Here is a 20,280-nt window from a genome sequence, read left to right as displayed (position 1 = left end):
TCCAATTGGCTAAAGAGAGAAATATCATTGGGAATCACAGTGGTTCAGAATTAGGCCTGTGGTGAGATTGGGCTCTGGGGTTTGATGAGCCTCCCAGGCACCAGGGGAGAAGAATCCAATGACAAGCCACCATACGGAGGGTGGTACGGGCAGGGGATGCCAGTCAGTAGAGAGGACTGAGCATCAACATACAGCTCCAGGCACCAGGCATAACAACATGGATGCTGCTCACTCAGGCAGGGGCCACACAAACACATACACAAATGCTCATACTTGAACAGGCACAAATAGATATAAAACACATTGAAATATGTGAGCAGCCACATATCCACATAGGCAGGCATACATAAAGTACACATACCCACACTCACATACTGTTAACAGACTAGAGGCTTTAATTACAGTAGGGAGAGTCGCTAAAAGCTGCACAAGTCATCCAAACCTTAAGTATACACTGACACTGCCCAATCACTAAATATAACAGATCAACTTGGAATTAAAGTAAACAGCTTGACTGCTTATAGAATGGAGTAATGCCGTGGTGAGGTACCACATATGTGAATGTTGTCAATATTTCACCACTTTCCTCTGCTCTGTCATTTGTCGGTTTGGTTTCAGTCTAATCTTGTGTGTCTGTGTGCGACTTCAGTACATGGGGGGGTTGGGGGGGATCGAGTATGTGCCTATATGGTGAAACATTACATGCTCATACTTCATTTATAATATTTTCCCATCCCCTTTATAGAGGTACAGTCTGTCCATTTCAGAGTTGACTATAACCACATATATTTGGATTAGTTTGCACTGGTCCAACTCTTATGTATTGAGTTGAATGCAATATTTGAGAACTGTCAGAGTGGCCTTATCTGGAATAATGACATTAGACTGTTTAGCATGCCTAAAGTCATGCCTAAAGGTTTAAAATGACAATATAAACTTATGTTAATCAATGCATAATGATGTGGACAAATTTTGTACAGTACGTAAGCTTATTTAGCATACGTTACTGCGAAGCAAACCTCAGCAATGTCAACTTTGAACACCTTCTCTCACCCGTTGGTAATTTCAATGTGCCATTAGCCACAACTCTATGCAATTTTTGGGACGTGAAAGACTCCACAACATTGTAGAGATGAGATCACCACAATTTCATTAGCAGGGAAGGCAACCTTTTACCTTCTACTCTCTAAAGTATGTGTTATTGATGGGGTCTCTGGTTTAAGTAAATGACCCTCATTTTCTCTGAACAACCTAAGTATTTTAACCACTTAAAAGGCTCTGAAAGAGACACTGTCCAGGCCTTTAAATATTCAATCTATTACCTACAGTATGCGTAGGCAAGGACTTAATCAGCAGGAAGGAGCATAGGTTATTGTTAATTTCATTATATGCTATTGATTTCCTACATTACAAGAAAACAAATCAAACTGCACCATCACTGAAACCATTACTGATGTCCACTCCAAACAAGCATTGAATATAATGTTTTTTTAAAGAGTGGTTTGTCTTTACAGTCTGGGTAACATAGGTAGTAAAGAAACAGAAATGTAGCAACAGGAGGCTGCCCCTTGATGACTGCCTGACCCTGATGACCCTGCCATGACCCTGCCCCCAGCTGTCCCCAAAAAACATAACTCAATCATTCACATGATCTTTGAGGTCAAAGCAGCTATTAAACAGAGTAAGATGCCATGTACACATTACTCCCTCACATGACAACCACACAACAAAAACACAAGGACACAGGTGCACTGTGTGTCCACTGAATGCTGGAAACCCCATTGTAATGTATTAGTCTTAATCAGTCTTAATGTATTAGTCACATTTACATTGCTATAGATACCATTATCAAAGTTCCTTTGCATGACCTCATCCCCAGCCAGTTGCTGAAAAAAGCCTCTCTCTATCAGGACCATTAGGGAGATCGAACAATGACAGCCCATGTGACCCCATGACTGATTAAAGGTCGCAGGGGTCAGGTCACACTTAGTTCAAGGGACAGAATAGGTAAAAAATTGACAAGTCTCAGTACAGGTCAAAGTGCTTGTGTCTTCTGGGAATCAGATAGGCAACCTGTCCAAAGTAAGGATACTCCAGCAGAAACAGCCTGTTGTTCATTAGTGATTCAGAACGGACATTCTTGTGAGAGACAAAAGAAAAAAGAAAAAAACAAGAAAGAAAAGGTTAGATATGTAGATAATGGCATACTTGCTTTTTGAACCATAAAAGGCCTTCCAGCATAAGGCTCAGTAGTGAAGTCATACAGTGCTCTTTCATAATGTCCAACATATCTAACAACAGTAAGTCTGTAAATTAATTAAGCAATTACGTGTTGCTTATATGGCTATCAAAATTAATGGAAATTGTACAATATATCATAATGATGGCTTGATCAAATCTGCAAAATTGCTTTCAAAGTTGAATGAATATAATGACATAACTACTGTTTGAAATCAACTATTTAGAGATTCAAAATGAAAAAGGTTAACATATTTACTTCTTGAATGATTTGCCTATATCAAACACAAAGCAGGGTAGAAGATCAAATGTCTCCTCCTTGCCGAATTGTCCTGATTGTGTTCCTCCTCTGCAAATATCCCAGTGTTTATTTTGACCCTTTTCCCAGCATACAACTCTTCTTTCAAAACCCAAATCAGAACCTTCTCTTGATGAGGCGTTTGCTATTCCTACTCCTTGGTATCCTGTCCCAAACATCTTGCACATCAAACACAAGCCTCTCATTTAATGGCTTCTAAATGCTGAGTGGAATTGAGGTCAGAAGCCAAGCCCAGGGCCTGTGCTAGGCCTCCCACAATGCCTGCACTCTTGCCAAAGTGTTTGTGTGTGTATGTGTGTGCGTGTGTGTGTGTGTGTGTGTGTGTGTGTGTGTGTGTGTGTGTGTGTGTGTGTGTGTGTGTGTGTGTGTGTGTGTGTGTGTGTGTGTGCGTGTGTGTGTGTGTGTGTGTGTGCATGTGCGTAGGTGCGTGGGTCTGTGCGTGTGTGTGTGGAATAGTTGGATATCAACTTTCTCAACCAAGCTCAAGCGATGAAAGCTTAGAATTCTGTATCATTAATTTATGTCACACCTCAAACATCACGTTGGGAATGACAAAATGTAGAACCATCACAAGGTTCACATGTTGTGTAGACATGTAGAGACAAACAATTACACTTATCCATAATCACACACAAATGTCATCATGTGACATTGTTGCTCTAAGTTCCTGTGAGATTGTAAAACTCACAATGGACCACAACATACCACACGTCCGTGTGACCACAACGGACAAGCATAGAAATATTAGGGCCAGCAAGCAGGGAGAGATCCATCAGGGTGATTGATGTGTGTCTTCAAGGGGGTGTTGTCCTCTCCCCTCTGCCTCTGCTCTGTCCCCAGACTCCGAGCATGGACCCTCTCTGTCTCCTCATATTACTCAGTGACCTGGAACTACAGGACCCCAAAACCTAACCAGCTCCTCCGTCTTCTTAATGAATCAATTTTTTTGCCTGAGAGCACAGAGCGTGCACATATATCCATCGCCGCTCTAAATTACCTGCCAAATTAACAAGAGGCACTGCCATCAAGGCTGCACCACCCTGCAATAGCAAACAATGACAACACATCTGTATTACTGTATGAGTACAGTGACTTACTGTATATCCAGCACAAGAGTCAATAACCTTGAGTAAAATGGGTTCAAACTAAAACAACAGTAAAAAGATTCAGCACTGTTTTCTGCTATTACTCTATGAACTATACATAATATGTTATGAAAATATCTATATAATTGACTCTCCTCTACAGCAGACATTAATTCATGTCATCCATTAAGTGGTTTAAATGATCTTGTAAGAGGCCTACATCTCATGATGCCCTTTATGAGATCAACACTACATCCCCCTCAGAACTTAATCGACCCTCAGCACCATTTGTCCAAGAAGTCCGATGCAGGAATAATTATTTAATTCCTAAAGGTCCTGAACGTTCCAGCGTATCCATTACCCCTAGCAGATCATCCGATCTGGAGTAGGAAGTCGTGGCTCCTCTTCGATCTGCTCTTTACTCTCATTTGTGTAACGCCAGCTTTAAATGTCAGTACAGTATTTGCATGCCAATGTGGCTCTGTCTCCAGCTCATTATTTTAAGATGTTGACAGCCTAATCACATGCAAGTGTAGCCCACTTTGCTAACCTAATGTCTGGTACGACCAAGTCATGCTGAGCAGCAGGCGAAGGTATGGCTTTCATAGTGTTGTCTACACCTGTCATATTATCTTTGCTTTTCACAGGGAAACACAGAAAATGTTAAACATCTGCTCATCAGTTATGACAGGAAGCATCCCCCACTGACCTATAATGCCTGGAGACAGGTCCAAAAGGAACATTGATGTAATAAGAAGACTGAGGGAAATTAGATAAATTACATGGTGCATGTTTGTTTCCTTTGTTCAGAATCTGACATTGTTTCTTCCGAAGCCTCAAGGTTAGGCCTAAATGATGTGTGATATGATAAGGTAGAGTAAAGCCCCAGCAGGTCTGACATTAGCCCTTTGACAGTTTGACCTTCAGCAAAGCCCTCAATCTGCCTCCCTGGAGGGCACCTCCACAGCCCTTCACACATGAGATGGCCAGACACATGAGATCCCCACACCTCTACTGAACAAAACATGCAGCCCCAGCCCAAGGCTACCAGTGTTCTCTGAGTCGCTCTCTCTCTAAGGACAGTGTACTGTGCATTCAGTAGTGTCAGCACCTTTTAAGACTGTAAATACAGCCTGTCACTATTCATCAGGCCACTGGAAGGAGAGTCCAGACACTTCAAGGCATTTTCATTACTGTCCTGTCCTCAAGATCAGGAGCCTAGGCATCTTAGCATGGAGATACTGTACTGGGGCAGAGTGATATGTTTCCTCTACAGAGAGTTAATACACTTCCACAAAGAGTAAGCACTACTTGATAAATTACTATTATTATTAGTGGAGTTAATGTACTTCTGCAGTTATATACTCCTCAAAAAAATTAAGTCAACTCTCCAGGACAGAGTTGAGGGGGCGTTACATCACTGTGTAGATGTGGATGCAGTTAGCTATCCCCCGCTCTCAGCAGTGGGGAAAGTGACAGCACTGTCACACTGAAACTTAGCAACTTAGTGCACGCTAACACACACGCACACACACACACACACACACACACACACACACACACACACACACACACATTCAGAGTGAGGCAGAGAAAGTTTGGGAGAGATGGCTCCAGCGGTCAAGGCCATACGATTACTGAGAACTCTGTGTGAGAGGAGTCAACTCCCACTTCTCATTTCCTGCACATTCAGGGGGACAGAATGGGACCGTCTGTTGTACAAATACCCAGAAACAGAATCATTTTTCATTTGTAGGAATTTTTGAATCTGGAAAGGGAAAGAGTGGGGGCAGAGGAGGGGTAAGCAAAGAATCCTTTGTTTGAAATAAAAGTCCACTGAGTCAATTTCAATCTAATGATTCACCAGGGGTCAAAAGATGTAAGCCACAGTAATCCTGTCCTCTCAGCTGCTTAAAATCTGTGGTTGCAGTGCCCAGATGAGAAGCCCTTCAAGATGAAGTGTGTGTCCAAGAACACCACGACATAGACAGCTTAAACTGACAGCTGTCCATCCACTATGCCACCCTCCTCGCTTTTCTTAAGTACACCCTTGCATCATGTAACCTTTTATAACAATGTTTTCTCGACAGACTAGCTGCTTGAATGCATCAGCAGTGTGAAGCAAAATCTCCAGCAGCAAACCCAAAAGTCAATCTGCAAAACAAACACCTAGTGGAAACACTTACCTAGTGGAATTCTGAACTAACAAGGCCTTTGGTGAATAACAAGGCCCAGGGAGTACTGAGGATTGAGGGTTGTCAGGAGGAGGGAAAAGCTGCCATCAGGTTTGGGTGTGAAGGGATGCACCAGAGACGCAAATGTGATTAGGAGTGATTCTTCATTAGAGGTGACAGGTTTGGTGATAAGAACAAAACGGTGCTGTAGATAAGGAGGTGTGGCAGGGAGGGAGCAATGGGACTGACTTATTAATTCACTGTTCATTCAAATACATTACAAATACCATATTACAAAAATAGCAGACAGTGTGAGACTGAATATGATTTGAATATGTCTGATATTTTTATGGGGTTTGATGACTTCACTGATTTAATCCAACATATTATGACCAAGATGCATTGCCATCAAGGCTGCAGCACCCTGCCATGATCAACGTATCCAATGTGCTGTCATTTTGATCATGACAAACAACAAGCAGGCTCGTCATGTGATCATCTGACCAAACAGAAACGATGGACTCTTTGTTTGGGGTATAGACAAGGAAATGTTACATATACAGTACTTATGCCTCAACATATGCTACATCTTTCTGCTTACGTGGAATGGCATTGATAGGATTGGTTTTAGGAGAAAATTCTCCCCCCCAAAAAATGTACTTGAATTAATTCCAACCAACATGAATACCTCCAGAATTGAAACTTCAAGAATCAAATGAATCAAACTAATTAAATAACCCTAATATTTAAATATGCAGACATTTCATTTAAACAAAAAAGGAAAAGCTTTCTTTTTCACAAAAACACTGCTGGGAACACTGGCAGGGCAATTCTTAATACCCTAACCCTAATAAACTGGATTATTATTAGTGATGGAGATAACTGATGAAAAATACTTGTGTTGATGGCAATAGTGTGCTAATGAAATGATACAATAAACTGCTCTGTTGATGACAAAATGTCAACAAGGACTATATAAAGCTCAAGCCAACCAGCAGCTATAATAGGAAAGCCAGTTTTACAGTGACATATTCCTGCTTATGAAATAATCATCAAAGACAGACTAGACAGAAAACGTTTTCAGTTCAATTACATGTTGAGTTTGTGTGTGTGTGTGTGGGGGGGGGGGGGGGGTGTATTTGCTGCTGTCTGAAACAAAGCTTTGATTTCAACCATGGTTTCCCTGCACAGTCCTATGTTCTGAAAATAGAGCATACACCCACATCACTGCCAAGTGTTCCCCGACCAGTGCTAATACGACAAGGGCTATGGCTTTTGTGTAGAGTCACCAGGAGCACACAATGGCACCACGAGTTTGGTCATTAATCACACAGTCGCCTTGTTGTGTGCAAACATGACACAGGGGCAGGGCTGCAATGGAAGGGGGCTGATCTCTTTAACATGCACCTTCACCCCAAGGGTCCCAATGGATTTGAATGAAGAGGTCCCACACATTCATAGTTACCAGGTCACTAATCAAATTATGTTGATAGCCAAGGAAAACACACGACACAACAGAATTCATTCAGTGTGTCTCACCCCCATTTTATACCTACCAGGATATCAGTGGGGTCCAGCACAAATAAGTTACCCTTTTATTCAGAATATATTTTAATCCCCCCAAATAAATAGAGTGCCTTATGGAAGAAGCATGAATAACAATAACACAGCAATGTTGTTGCAATGATAGTTAGGAACTTTTGTGGCAGTGGATGTTACTGCCAGAAAAGTATGCAAATTCAAATGCAAATCAACATCATAAGCCAGATGGTCATGGTTTTGGGCAAATTCACTTAGTCAGGCATAAGTAATGCTCCACATTATAAGCATGGCCAGTCCATTATTAGATAACACGTGAAAAGAGCAGAAATGGAATATCGAGGTGAGATCCATCCATCCATCACTAGGGGTGATCATTTAGTTATATGTCCCCTGGGGTGACCTAACACAGCCCAAGCAGTGGGTCAGGCAGGATGGAGTGTTTGTGGGTGTGTGTGTGTGTGTGTGTGTGTGTGTGTGTGTGTGTGTGTGTGTGTGTGTGTGTGTGTGTGTGTGTGTGTGTGTGTGTGTGTGTGTGTGTGTGTGTGTGTGTGTGTGTGTGTGTGTGTGTGTGTGTGTGTGTGTGTGTGTGTGTGTGTGTGTGTGACAGTGGATGTAATGCCAAACTCACCCAAAGGCCTGATGCAGTGAGCAGCAGATCCACTTTTGGACAGGCTCTTCTCTGGGGTCACCCGCCAACTCCCTGACCACACAAAGCTACCGTCTGTCACCACAGAAAACACCAGAATGGCTAGAAGCTGACAAACACATGGCCAAAGTTTTCTGTCTGGCCAATATTATTAATTTAAATTAGATATATATGTATATGTACAACTTAACCTCAACATTTAAGGCTACTTATGCTTTTAGACTATTTGATGACCAATTTAATAAATGTAGGGCTACGTTTTCCCTGAGTTGCAACTCATGGACTTGTCCTGAGGTGCAGTTAATTTCCGCAGTTTTAATGTGTATTTGACAGTGTATAAAATGTATTATCGGCAATGGATTATCTGCTTTGTAAAATTGGTAATTTCAATGACCATTTGAGCTCACATTTCACACCAAGTGTAATGTGAATATAAAGTGGGTTATACATTTGAACAATTTGAAGAAATCCTTGAGAATATGACATTTCTTTGAGAGTGATTAATTGAAACCTTAAACAGACAGCCTTATCCTACCCCCATTGTTTCACACCCTCAAGTGTGGTAGGGTGGCCGACTGCATAAGTTGGCGGCAGTAAGACTGAAATGTGGGCCAGCTCGTTCATGCTGGCCCATATGCACCCAGCATACTAAACATTCTGAAGGTGAACAGCTATGACCATTTCCAGATGAGAAAAGGCTAGCATCTGTCTGTATGTTTCTATATCAGATTGCTTTGGCAAGCACAAAAGAGTAAGAGAAAATACTTGCAGAGCAGAGACAAACGCATTGCCTGAAACTGCCAATCTGCTGAATAAATGGCTCTAGCATTGACTGGTAAGAGAATGGACTTCATTGGATGACTTTCATTAAGAGACAGCAATTAGCAAATGCTATAACAGATAATAGAGGCCTCTGACAAGGGAGAAGATTCTGCTCTGCTGTTGTTAAATGGATTAGATGGATGTGGGGCAGTGTCTCTGGAATTATCCAAATGCAATTTTTTTGCAGTAGGAAGAGAGTGAGATCTATGAGAGGGAGTGGGTACCTGACAGGGTGAAAGAATCAGTATGCATCTTAAGTGAAACAAGCAAATGACGACACTCTGCTAGGGTGAGAGGATGACAACAGATGTTACAGGTTGAGAATAGACTTGGGAGCCAACACCAGGCATTGAACAAAGTAAAGATAAATAAGTACCAACCTGACACATAATAAATGATGAAGCTGCTGAGATCTGGGTGAAGGTAGAAGGGCGATGTAGTAGTATCTGAAGCTGAGTACTTACAACACTCAACTGCACGGAACACACATACTATTAAGAGCAAGATTGTAGCGCAACATGCACATATGTTACAGTTTTCACTCACTAACTGTCTCATACCAGTCCAATAAAATAGGCACAGTCTCATCACCACAGACAATCATAGTCTCAACACGGCTACAGAATATGATAAGAAACATTAACTACATAATCTGAGAGTAAAATCATTACCATCATCAACATCATCATCATCATCATCATCATCAACAACAACACCATTTATGTTTCCAACTGCTTCACTGCTCTGCGAGAGGGAATGGAAACTGTGGTGAAAAAGCTCCCAAACTCATTCACAGAGCGGCTTTCCATCAGAGAGACACGTGGGAGGGTTTCATGGTGCTATATCAGGGGCTTCCATGATCTATTAGAGAACTGGGAGTACTAGGCATGTGGTCTGGAATTGCCAGCAATCCTACTCCTTATGGATACAATCTCACTTATGGACACATGTTGTAAGAAGCATCACATCTATGGCCTCAGTTATTCACTGTATATCATTATAAAAAAACCTGATAAAGGTGATACAGTATGTCGAAACGTGTTCTTTTTAACAATACGCTGAGCTTCACCAACATGTCAAGAACATGGTAAAGAAGCTCAAGTTGAGAATAGTTTTTTATTACTGGCATAAGGCTTGTTTTTCTTATGAGATACATTCTTGTCTGTCTTGGACTACGGTGATGTTATTTACATGCAGACCTCAAGCACTACCCCGAAGGTATTTGATTCTGTGTGTCATGCGGCCCTAAGGTTTATCACTAACAAAAGGCGTCTGACATCATTGTAATCTATTCATTGCTGTTGGTTGGTCTTCATTGGCTTTACATACTGTAGGCCCTAACATCGGTATACTGTGAGTTACAAGGCCATTCTGGGAAAATTTAAAAATGTCTTCTTTGATGAAATCAGAAAATAAAAACCAGCTACGCTCTCACTTACTTACTTAACAGTTCCAAAAATCAGAACGGATCAAAAAGTGTTTTCATTATTCAGCTCTGTTGTCTTGGAATTCAACCAGACAAGTTTGAAACTCCAGGATCTTGTTTCCTTGGAGGAGTATAAAAGGTTAGTTTTTTACATGTGTTTTTTTATTTGTATTATTTATACTGGGGAGATCTTACTGAGACCTGATTATCTTTTACAGAAGAGCCCTATAAGGTACATGGGGATAAAAGAAACCAAAATCGCACAAGATTTAACCCAGTCTTACTTAAAAGTTGCATTATCTTCTTACTGAAAAAATACTTTTCCGGTGACAAATAAGCTACTATAGTGTACTGTAGTGTGTCTTGTATGTACTGTCTGAAAAATATACAATTCCCAGTTCCAATTTTAAGGCTTGGCTCCTATGCAACAACAGAATATGATCCATGCTACAGTACATTTGATGTTTTTAAAGGTCATAAGTGGTTTCCCTTTAGCCCATGGTGCTGGTATTTCACAGTGAACCACACAGCAGATAGTTACAGTACTCTCTAAAGGGCTTGTTTTCACTATCATAGAGGCCTGTGGCAAACAAACACATAGAGTGTCACAAGCACAACAAAACCTGGTTCCATTGTAATAGTCAAGCATCCATTTCACAATGAAAAAGTGTGGTAACATCTACTCCAACAACAATGATATAGGTGGCTTAATAAGAAGAGCCCATCAGTCAACCAGTGTGAAATTAAGGTTGTCTGCTTTCTGTTCGTTCAGTTAATCTATTCATGGATAAAACATGTATGTATCATGCCCTGGTATACAAACGTATAATCTCTGTGGAAATGTTGGCAAAAATATTATTTATTCACATTACATGATACGGAAGCACCTTCAAAACACAACCACAAGATGCTTCCTAGAGTGAGAAATGGGATCCACTGACTCACCGACCTCTCTGGGTTATTAAAAAAAGATGAAGCTGTGGTACTGTAAAGTCCACATGATCTTTAGAAATACTCCCCTGCTTGGATATTGTGAAATAGGTTATGCTTCCATTGACAAAATGGCCTGGCGTTTTGCATTATTTGCTTTCTTTTTTAAAACTTGAATCTAAATACTATATATATAATTGTAAATAACATGTATCTATATCTATGACACGGTGAAGCCCATGTGGGCTAAAACTTTATCTTGAAATATGGAATCATCTTTTTAATGTATTGCAAACAAAAACATCAGTGGGACCATCTTTGTGTTCTATTGATTTTAGCAACATCAAATGTATTCTAGTCAGTGTGCGAGGTTCCCTCATGTTTTACTAAATAACAGTTAACATAAAATAACATCTGAAATCGAAGAGGAAAAATATACAGTATATATACTAAGCCATTTAGCTGATGCTTTTATACAAAGCGACTTACATTGCAGAGAGTGCATACATTTTTCAGTATATATGGTCCCAGTGGGAATCAAACCCATAACCCAAGCATTGTTAGCGCCATGATCCATGCTCTACCAACGGAGCCACAGAGGACCATATACACTTTATTAGGTACACCTGTTCAACTGCTCGGTAACGCAAATATCTAATGGTGTGGGGGATATTTTCTTGGCACACTTTGGGCCCCTTAGTACCAAGTGAGCATCGTTTAAATGCCACAGCCTACCTGAGTATTGTTGCTGACCGTGTGCATTCCCTTATGACCACAGTGTACCCATCTTCTGATGGCTACTTCCAGCAGGATAACGCGCCATGTCACAAAGCTCACATCATCTCAAACTGGTTTCTTGAACATGACAATGAGTTCACTGTACTCCAATAGCCTCCACAGTCACCAGATCTCAATCTAATAGAGCTCCTTTGGGATGTGGTGGAACGGGAGATTCGACAAATCTGCAGCAATGATGCTATCATGTCAATATGGACCAAAATCTCTGAGGAATGTTTCCAGCACCTTGTTGAATCTATGCCACAAAGAATTAAGGCAGTTCTGAAGGCAAAAGGGGGTCCAACCCGGTACTAGCAAGGTGTACCTAATAAAGTGGCCGGTGAGTGTACTTCTGTACTTCTATTTCTGTAGAAAACATGTTGGAAGGTTTTCAAAGCAATCATGAGGGGAGAGAAGGTGTGATCAACTGGAGGTGTTAATGCTCTGATTGTGTTAAGATAATGTACCTGACGAGGCCATTTCATCGTCTGGCTTCATTTCAGTGGATGAGCCTCATTAGCCTTAGCCTCCAAAATGCCACTCATCCTGCGTTGCTAAATGGTCATCAAGTGCCAAGGGCTGGGACCTGTATCACACATCATAAAACCCTGATATTAATTAACATCAGTTGCCCACACATTTTATTGGGTGATGCCTTTTTAATTGACACTTGCTACGACTGATGAATTCAAAAGGTACACTACACTAGAGGAGGGCAAAAAAGACAAATTAAAGTCAATTAGTTTGAGAGGTAGGGAAGAGAGAGATGGCCATGCAGATGAGTGGGTAAGAGTGAGGCCAAAGGAAAACAGGCTCAGACTGATCTCCAGACTGCAGGGAGACCCAATGTCTGTCATCCTGAGATAAAGGCTGAGCAGGGACCATGACGCACTGCCTTGTACTGTACATTTGCTATTGAAAATGGAGCACAGAGAACTGGCCAGGGTCAAGACTGCAGCAGGATCAGCTTCAAGCCAGCTCATTTTCCAGAGAGGCTGTCTGATACATGTAGAACAAGCAACTTTTGTTCATTATTTACATTCTTACCGGATTGGGTGGGATAAATTACAGAGTCTGTTTTTGGGTTGATGGAGAGGTGGGCCAAAATGCAAGGGAAGCCCCTGAAGCCTTGAGCCTGAGGAGTTTCAGATGAGTGTGCCCCTGATGGAGGAAGGGTTCCCGCTGGACTGACCCTTTGTGGGGAGATCGACCTGGTCCCATGGAGAGCATCAAGCCAACAGGATAGATGATACAGGATTCAAGGCAATGCATTTCAGGTGTTCATTCTATATCTGCAGCTATTGTGCAGTATTAGGTCATGTAACATCCTCTTAGCATATCATGACACAACATTGACACAACCACTATAATAAATTGACAAATGGGTCTGATAGAGACGATAATTGAGCAAGTGAGACGTGCTCTCCCTCTTGTTTTATGATAACGAGAATTCAACATGATAACGAGAATTCTTCGTTGGGTCAAATCCACGAGGGCTTTGGCAAAAAGATGCAAAAACAAGTGAAATATTTCCAAAGACCCAGCTCAAAACTTCCCAGTCTATCATCAAGGGATTATGAAAATGGGTAAGAATGTCATGTGCCAACGGTTTTTGCCTGTTTAGAGTTGCATATTTCAAAACCTGTTATGTGCCCACATATCCAAATATCACCCTCTCCATTCAGCTGTGACTGGAACACCACATCTACAATGTTAAAGCTTCCTTTACTGTAATGGACTCCTCAGGCTAAAGGCTTCAGGATCTTTCCTTCACTGTAATGGCCACAGAATCATCACATAGGCTAACAAAGTAAAGCAATGTTTCATACCAATATATTTTTTACTTCCCAAAGGAAATACAAATGCTGAAGACAGAACATAAATACATAAAGGTTAAGGGTATAGTAATGATTACATAGAGTTGGCAGAGGTTTAGAATTGGGCCATCAGAGTTCAGTTCTGCGACAGCATCCATGAGTTTTATTTCAGGTCATTCACCTCGGCAAAACAAGGAGGAGGCAACCAGGAGGTATCGTTGAGCAGAATGGATATGCTTACAGTGTGTTATAGTGTGTTTACAAACATTACTGCCTGATTAATTATGTGAAGAGTAGCTTATGAGTTGTTTTAATTTGGATATAATGTTTCTCAGTTGATTCTGCGCATTTCAGCAGTAGGCTATATGGACACAGTGCACTCACAATGCAAAGAATGCAGTTCGTGTCATTAATTTTCCACTCTGGCACTGAACGTTTTTCACATGATTGAAATGAGAACTTTCATGAATCAATCCAAAATGTTTACATGTGAAATGATGAGAATAAAACCAATTATATTGTCACTGTTTTACTGCCCATATCCAACAATACTGGTGACTTTTGACGGGAGAATAACATAGTGGTTAGTGAGAGTGAAAAGCATGAAATGATCAGGTCTCAGGTAAATGACACAAGGCCTCATCAGGCCATAACAGCTCTGATCACCAGAACATTGCATATATTTGTCAGTGTGTCAATCTGATCTGATCACCTTCGCATTTTGGCTATTTGTCTCTCACTTTTGTCCCTCAAAGCGCTATACAAAATAAATGCATCACAAGGCTGCCCTTGCTGAAAATGTGGACGTTCGCACCCTATTATGACGGTTTTAATTAAATGTTTCATTAAAATGTTTAATTAAACAACTGTAGACTACTTTTCTGTCCAGTCTCAATCCCACTGAAACTCAACGTCCTTACTCCTGTCTTGCATGAAAATCCCTAACTTCATTCTGTAATAATTCTGTTACATTATTAATATTATTATTCATGTCAGACTGCACTAAAACATTTTCCGCTGTTTCCCTGTGCTGTGAGAGAATGCATTATGACGGTATGAGAGTAGATAGGAGTTGGTCCCATTGCTTGGTCCTCCTTAAAATAACTGATATTTAAACCATTTACACTCTTCATCTCTGCAATTCATGAGCTGCTATAATAAACTTGATTTTGCCAATCTATTTAATAAGGCAAGCTGATAAGACAAACCATTCTCTTTTCAAACATCCTTCACAGCTGTTCTCAACACTTTGTGGTGGCTTTCGGCAGCACTTCACACAGTATGTACACTGGAGAGGCGGCACTGAGGTGTACCCTGCTGCAATGTTGGTGTGCTCGTATTAAACCCCTGCCAACTGTAAGCTTTGTTCTTTGTTCACTTTAATTATCGTACACCTGATCTAAATGTGATACAGTACATTCTGAATTTGGTAGACCTATCTCTAGACCTATCTTACAGTATGTACAGTGCATAATGCCATTGGTTTGATTAAGAAGGAGCAGTTGGACATAGAGGGAACATCCTTCAACAGGCCCTGTTTGACTCCACCTCTAAATCAAGCACAATCAAAATCAATTGCCATGACTTCTGACAATGCAGTGAAAGCACACAAGCAAAGTTTTGACAGTGAGCATCCATTATAAAGACAATACTGTTTGCCATTTGACAGGAAATGCTAAATTAATGTGTGGGGAATTTGATGGGGAGGAACAAGAGAATGAGGTTTAAAATGCACATTAATTGCATCACCTTCTCTGCAATTAAAAGAGGTTAGCAGTTATCACTAGCCCACTAACAGCCTTGTCATTGAATATTCCTAAATGTAATTTTGATTGCTCTGTTAATATTCAGCAGGGGTACAGGTCCGTGTTGGGCTATGGCAGAGCATATTTTCAGCACCCAAAGGGAAGTTGTGCTCTGTCACTTCAGTCATGACACTTAGAGCTTTGCGGTGGAATCCGGTGGGTATAGGAAGTACGACGACAGTTTACGGCATCGAAGTGGGAGTAGATTTATCTGGCAAGCGTCTGGGTTTTTAAAGCACATCCACTCCGCTGGGACGACCCAGATCCCAAGAGAGGCAGAGAGAGTGAGAAATATTGCTCAAAGGGCCGCCATTCATATGCAGCCTTAAATCAAAATCTCCCCTGAGCTTTCCAAACACTTTTAATCATTTGGTTTTGTTTCTCTCAAACATTTTTTTCCAACCACCATTGCTTATGCATGCCCAGGTTTCAGGAGTATGCGGAAGATACTTTTGCAGCAGCAACATTTATCACAATTTGCCACATGGGCCGTTTCCAACTGACAGGTTAGCTGTTAGCTGGAGTGGTTACCGTGTGTGTGAGGCTCACTATCTGGTTTCCTTTAGGCCAGCTGTTCCTTATGCAGGACAGGTGACAGATGTGGTGGCACAACGTAAACACAAATTCATTCACTACAGACCAGACTGTTAGAATGTCAGATTTATATTGCCAAGCACTGAAATACTATAGATAAATGGCAACTTCTTTGATCATGGTTTGACTGGGTCTAATTACATGATTTAACAGCCAATTGAGAACATATAAACATGCAATAGTATGAGCATTAGAAGTGTTTTGAAACCAGACTCCAGAGTGTGTTATACTGAGCCTGAAAAGAGGATTATTCGAACTGTGAGGTTCAGGAGGAAGGGCACTGGGAGAGACACAGAGATACAGTAATTAACCTTTATCCAGCAGATAGAGATGCTTAGACATAGACATGTATGTTTTATTTCCTCAACCCCTTGGCTATTCTATTCAGACGGATTTCATTAACAGGCCCCTCTTCAAAATAATTCCCGTTTCAAACATGGTCTTTGTTAATAAGAAGCAGGCATTCAGCACCACAAGGAGCTTCTATTGTGTTTACTTTAAATGGCATTGCCTGATATGACTCCACAAGGATATAATTCCCCTCTAAAGTATTTAAATACACAGTGTTTTTACAAGCACACACCTCAATAATGTGTTGCAAAGTCATTCAGTCTTGCAGTACACACACTAACACATATTCTTATCGCTATTGTTTCAGTAAAAAACAAAAGCTGAGGTTTTGATGTTTGGAATTAACTCCTGTTTTCAGAGGGGATGAAGATACAGAATAGAGAGACATCTAGAAGCAGGGTGCAAAGAGCCTCCATATTCAGTGAATTAACCTTGGTTGCCTTTTGCGCCCTTAACTTAGCAGGCTTCCTATCAGTTTATGTACCAAACTTTATTCACATGGTGAGAAAAGCAGCTTAACACAGAGTGGTGCTCTGATAACACAGTGGTTGGGCTGTTATCTCAAGCCTGCAAAATACATATTCCCCAGAAAACCCTTAGAATACACATCCCCTAAAATTGCCTATGTAAAAGAACTGCCTGTTAGTGAAATCAAAGCAAATTGCATACATTATATATACTGGTTATAACAAGTATAGGAAGACTACTGTATGGTTCAGTACTACCACCCACAGCTGAACACTGACCATCTACATGTATTTATTGATAAAATACAGTAGGTTATATGGTCCCACACACATCAGGCCATGGTGAGTGTGTTGGTGGTAAGGAGGTGTTCTTCAGTCAAGAGCACCCCCTCCTCATCCCAGCACACTGCAGTGCCTGTTTTCATTGTCAGCACCCACACATGAGAAAACGCATACAGTATGCATACACACAGATACACCTATGCCAGGGGAGGCTGGTGGAGGTAGAAATCAGAGGACGGGCTCATTGTAATGGAATGGAATGAGGAATGGTATCAAACACACACAACACAATGAGCCCATCCTAAGATTTCTACCTCCACCAGCCTCTCCTGATGTATGCACTACATATTCACACACACCCCACCTCACACACACACACCCGACACACTCAAAGCACACACACTCCTCAGAGGTGCTGACTGCAGCCTTGTCTCTGTCCATTAAGCGCCGATTTGGGGGGCCTGTATCCTTGAAAATACACGTGCTGACTTTGAGGGTGCATACATTAATACAGATTCAGCAACAGGGATTTCAGTTCCTCCCTCCTCTAATCACTTAGGTGTAATTAAACAAGACAATTAATCTCCAACCAGAGAATCTCACGTCTCGTAATAATCAGGGGTCAAACAGACATGTAGCAGCCAGTGCTGTGAACTTGTTTATTTCTGCTGCAGTACATTCAATGTCACGGTTCTTAGTGGGTCTTTGGGGAAATAATTAGTGTAATTAAACAGCATAATATCAATCTTTACCAGATCTCACAGATCTCACAAATCCAAGGTCTTTTAAATCACTTTGAAGGAAACATACTGTATTGGATGTATTGTATTGAAGTAAAACATTTATGTTGATTGTAATATCAGTTGAGACCAAAATAAGCACCTCAATAGTAGACCTTCTACGACAGGAAATGAAGCATTCCGAAACACTCCTAACTATCATGGTAGGTTCAATGGCAACAATTTAGCTACTCATACTATCCCCCATTGTCATCTCTGAGGCTGACAACTATCTTCAGCTTACAGAACAGCTCACAACTGAGGAAAACATAATGGCTATTGATTAGAAATGAGGACTGTGGGGGGACATGCAGCGTTCGGCCTGTAGAGGGAGCTACAGGACCGTGGCCAGGGTGCGGAAGCGAGGCTTTTTGCGCACCTGTTGCAAATGAAGCCTCGTTAACTAAATGGTTTAAGATGTGTGTGCCTCTGCTAGTGGGGGGGGGGGCTGGAAAGCTGGGACTGGAAAGTCGACCGGGGTTTGATGTTTACGAAGGATAACGAGTAACAGTCTGAATAAACGGGGTTGTCCCTTATCGCAACTACTGAGTCCGCCTCTGTGTCCAAGGATCTCGTTACAGTGGCGCCCAACGTGGGGCACAGAGTGAAGGCGAATAAAAAATAAAAAATAATAAAAGAGAAGAGATGGATACGTTAAGCGCGGCCATCACCAGGATGACCCTCATCCTGGAACAGCAAGCCCACATGCAGCGTGAGCAGCAGTCCGCGGTGGGAGAGATGGTGACGGCGAAGGCTGAGGACCGTACCCTCCTCCGGGAGCTCGTCGGGGCCATCAAAGCAGGACCAGCGCCCGGGTCGGCACAAGGTCCCCCCAAGGTCCACCTCCAGAAAATGGGGGACCTGGACGACCCAGAGGGTTCCTGGCGGTGTTCGAGGGGACGGCGAGGATCTCTGGGTGGGCTGACGGCGAATCGTGTTCCGGTAAGGATACAACACGATACGCACCAGGCGGTCTTGGATTCGGGCTGCATGCAGTCCATGATCCAGGAGCGCCTGGTTCGACCGGGGGCATTGTTAAAGGCATCGAGGGTGTTGGTGAAGTGTGTGCATGGGGACATTCACGAATATCCTGTGGTCACTATCGAAATTCATTATGAGGGAAAAAAAACATAGTGTACAGGCGGCGGTTACGCATCCCCTTATTCTGGGTGTAGATTGGGAGGGGTTTCCTCAAGTGGTAAAGCGGGCTACCGGGGTGCGTGCACGACAGAGAGGGAGGTGTGAGGCGTGTAATGTGCTCTGCGCTGAGGCGGTGCCTCGCGACACTGCCGAGGAGCCGGAGCCGGCGGGGGGGTCTCAACCCGAGATTTCCCTGCCGATCTACCCGCTGCTAGGAGACTTCCCCCTCGAGCAGTCTCGTGATGAGACGCTACGATCAGCCTATGACCAGGTGATAGTGATTGATGGTACTTTGGTACGGCCAGACACAGTGCGTGCCGACCCCTATTTTGCGATCATCAGCGACAGGTTATATCGAGTGAGTCATGACTCGCATAGTCAGGAGGAAGTAACCCAGCTGTTGGTTCCCCGTAGCCGCCGGGAAATGGTCTTCCATGAGGCTCATTTCAACCCCATGGCGGGCCATTTAGGGTATGATAAGACACTAAACCGTAGAATGGCTCGATTTTATTGGCCGGGAATTCGGGCAGAGGTGCGAAGGTGGTGCGCTTCCTGTCGCGAATGTCAATTGGTAAATCCCCCAGCCATTCCCCGGGCCCCATTGTGGCCCATATCGTTGGTCGAGAACCCATTCGACCGCATTGCCATGGATATTATCGGGCCATTTGATCTGTGTACACAGGGATATCGATTTGTGTTTGTCTTGATATATTACGCAACCCGATACCCCGAGGCAATACCGCTGCGCAATATTTCTGCCAGGAGTGTAGCTCAGGCATTGTTTCAAGTGATCTCCCGGGTGGGAATCCCGAAAGAGATTCTCACCGACCAGGGCACAAATTTTATGTCACGCACCCTCAAGGAACTGTACGGGTTGTTGAACATCAAGGCAATTCGAACCAGTGTTTACCACCCGGCCACGGATGGCCTTTGTGTGCGGTTCAATCGGACCTTGAAATCAATGATCCGGAAGTTTGTGCACGAGGATAGTCGGAATTGGCATAAATGGCTAGATCCCCTGCTGTTTGCGGTACGGGAAGTTCCCCAAGCTTCCACCGGGTTTTCCCCGTTTGAATTACTCTACGG

General features: G+C 42.4%; 1 protein-coding gene across 10 annotated transcripts in view; it reads right to left on the bottom strand.

Annotated features, from left to right (window-relative positions):
* The window catches only part of macrod2 (mono-ADP ribosylhydrolase 2), a 455,899-nt gene that overhangs the window by 377,151 nt on the left and 58,468 nt on the right, over window positions 1-20,280 (bottom strand). The window lies entirely within an intron of this gene.

This window comes from Argentina silus (assembly GCF_951799395.1).
Source record: "Argentina silus genome assembly, chromosome: X".
Taxonomy (NCBI): Eukaryota; Metazoa; Chordata; class Actinopteri; order Argentiniformes; family Argentinidae; genus Argentina; species Argentina silus.
The sequence above is the reverse complement of the archived record's forward strand: the minus strand, read 5'-3'. Positions and strand labels throughout refer to the sequence as shown.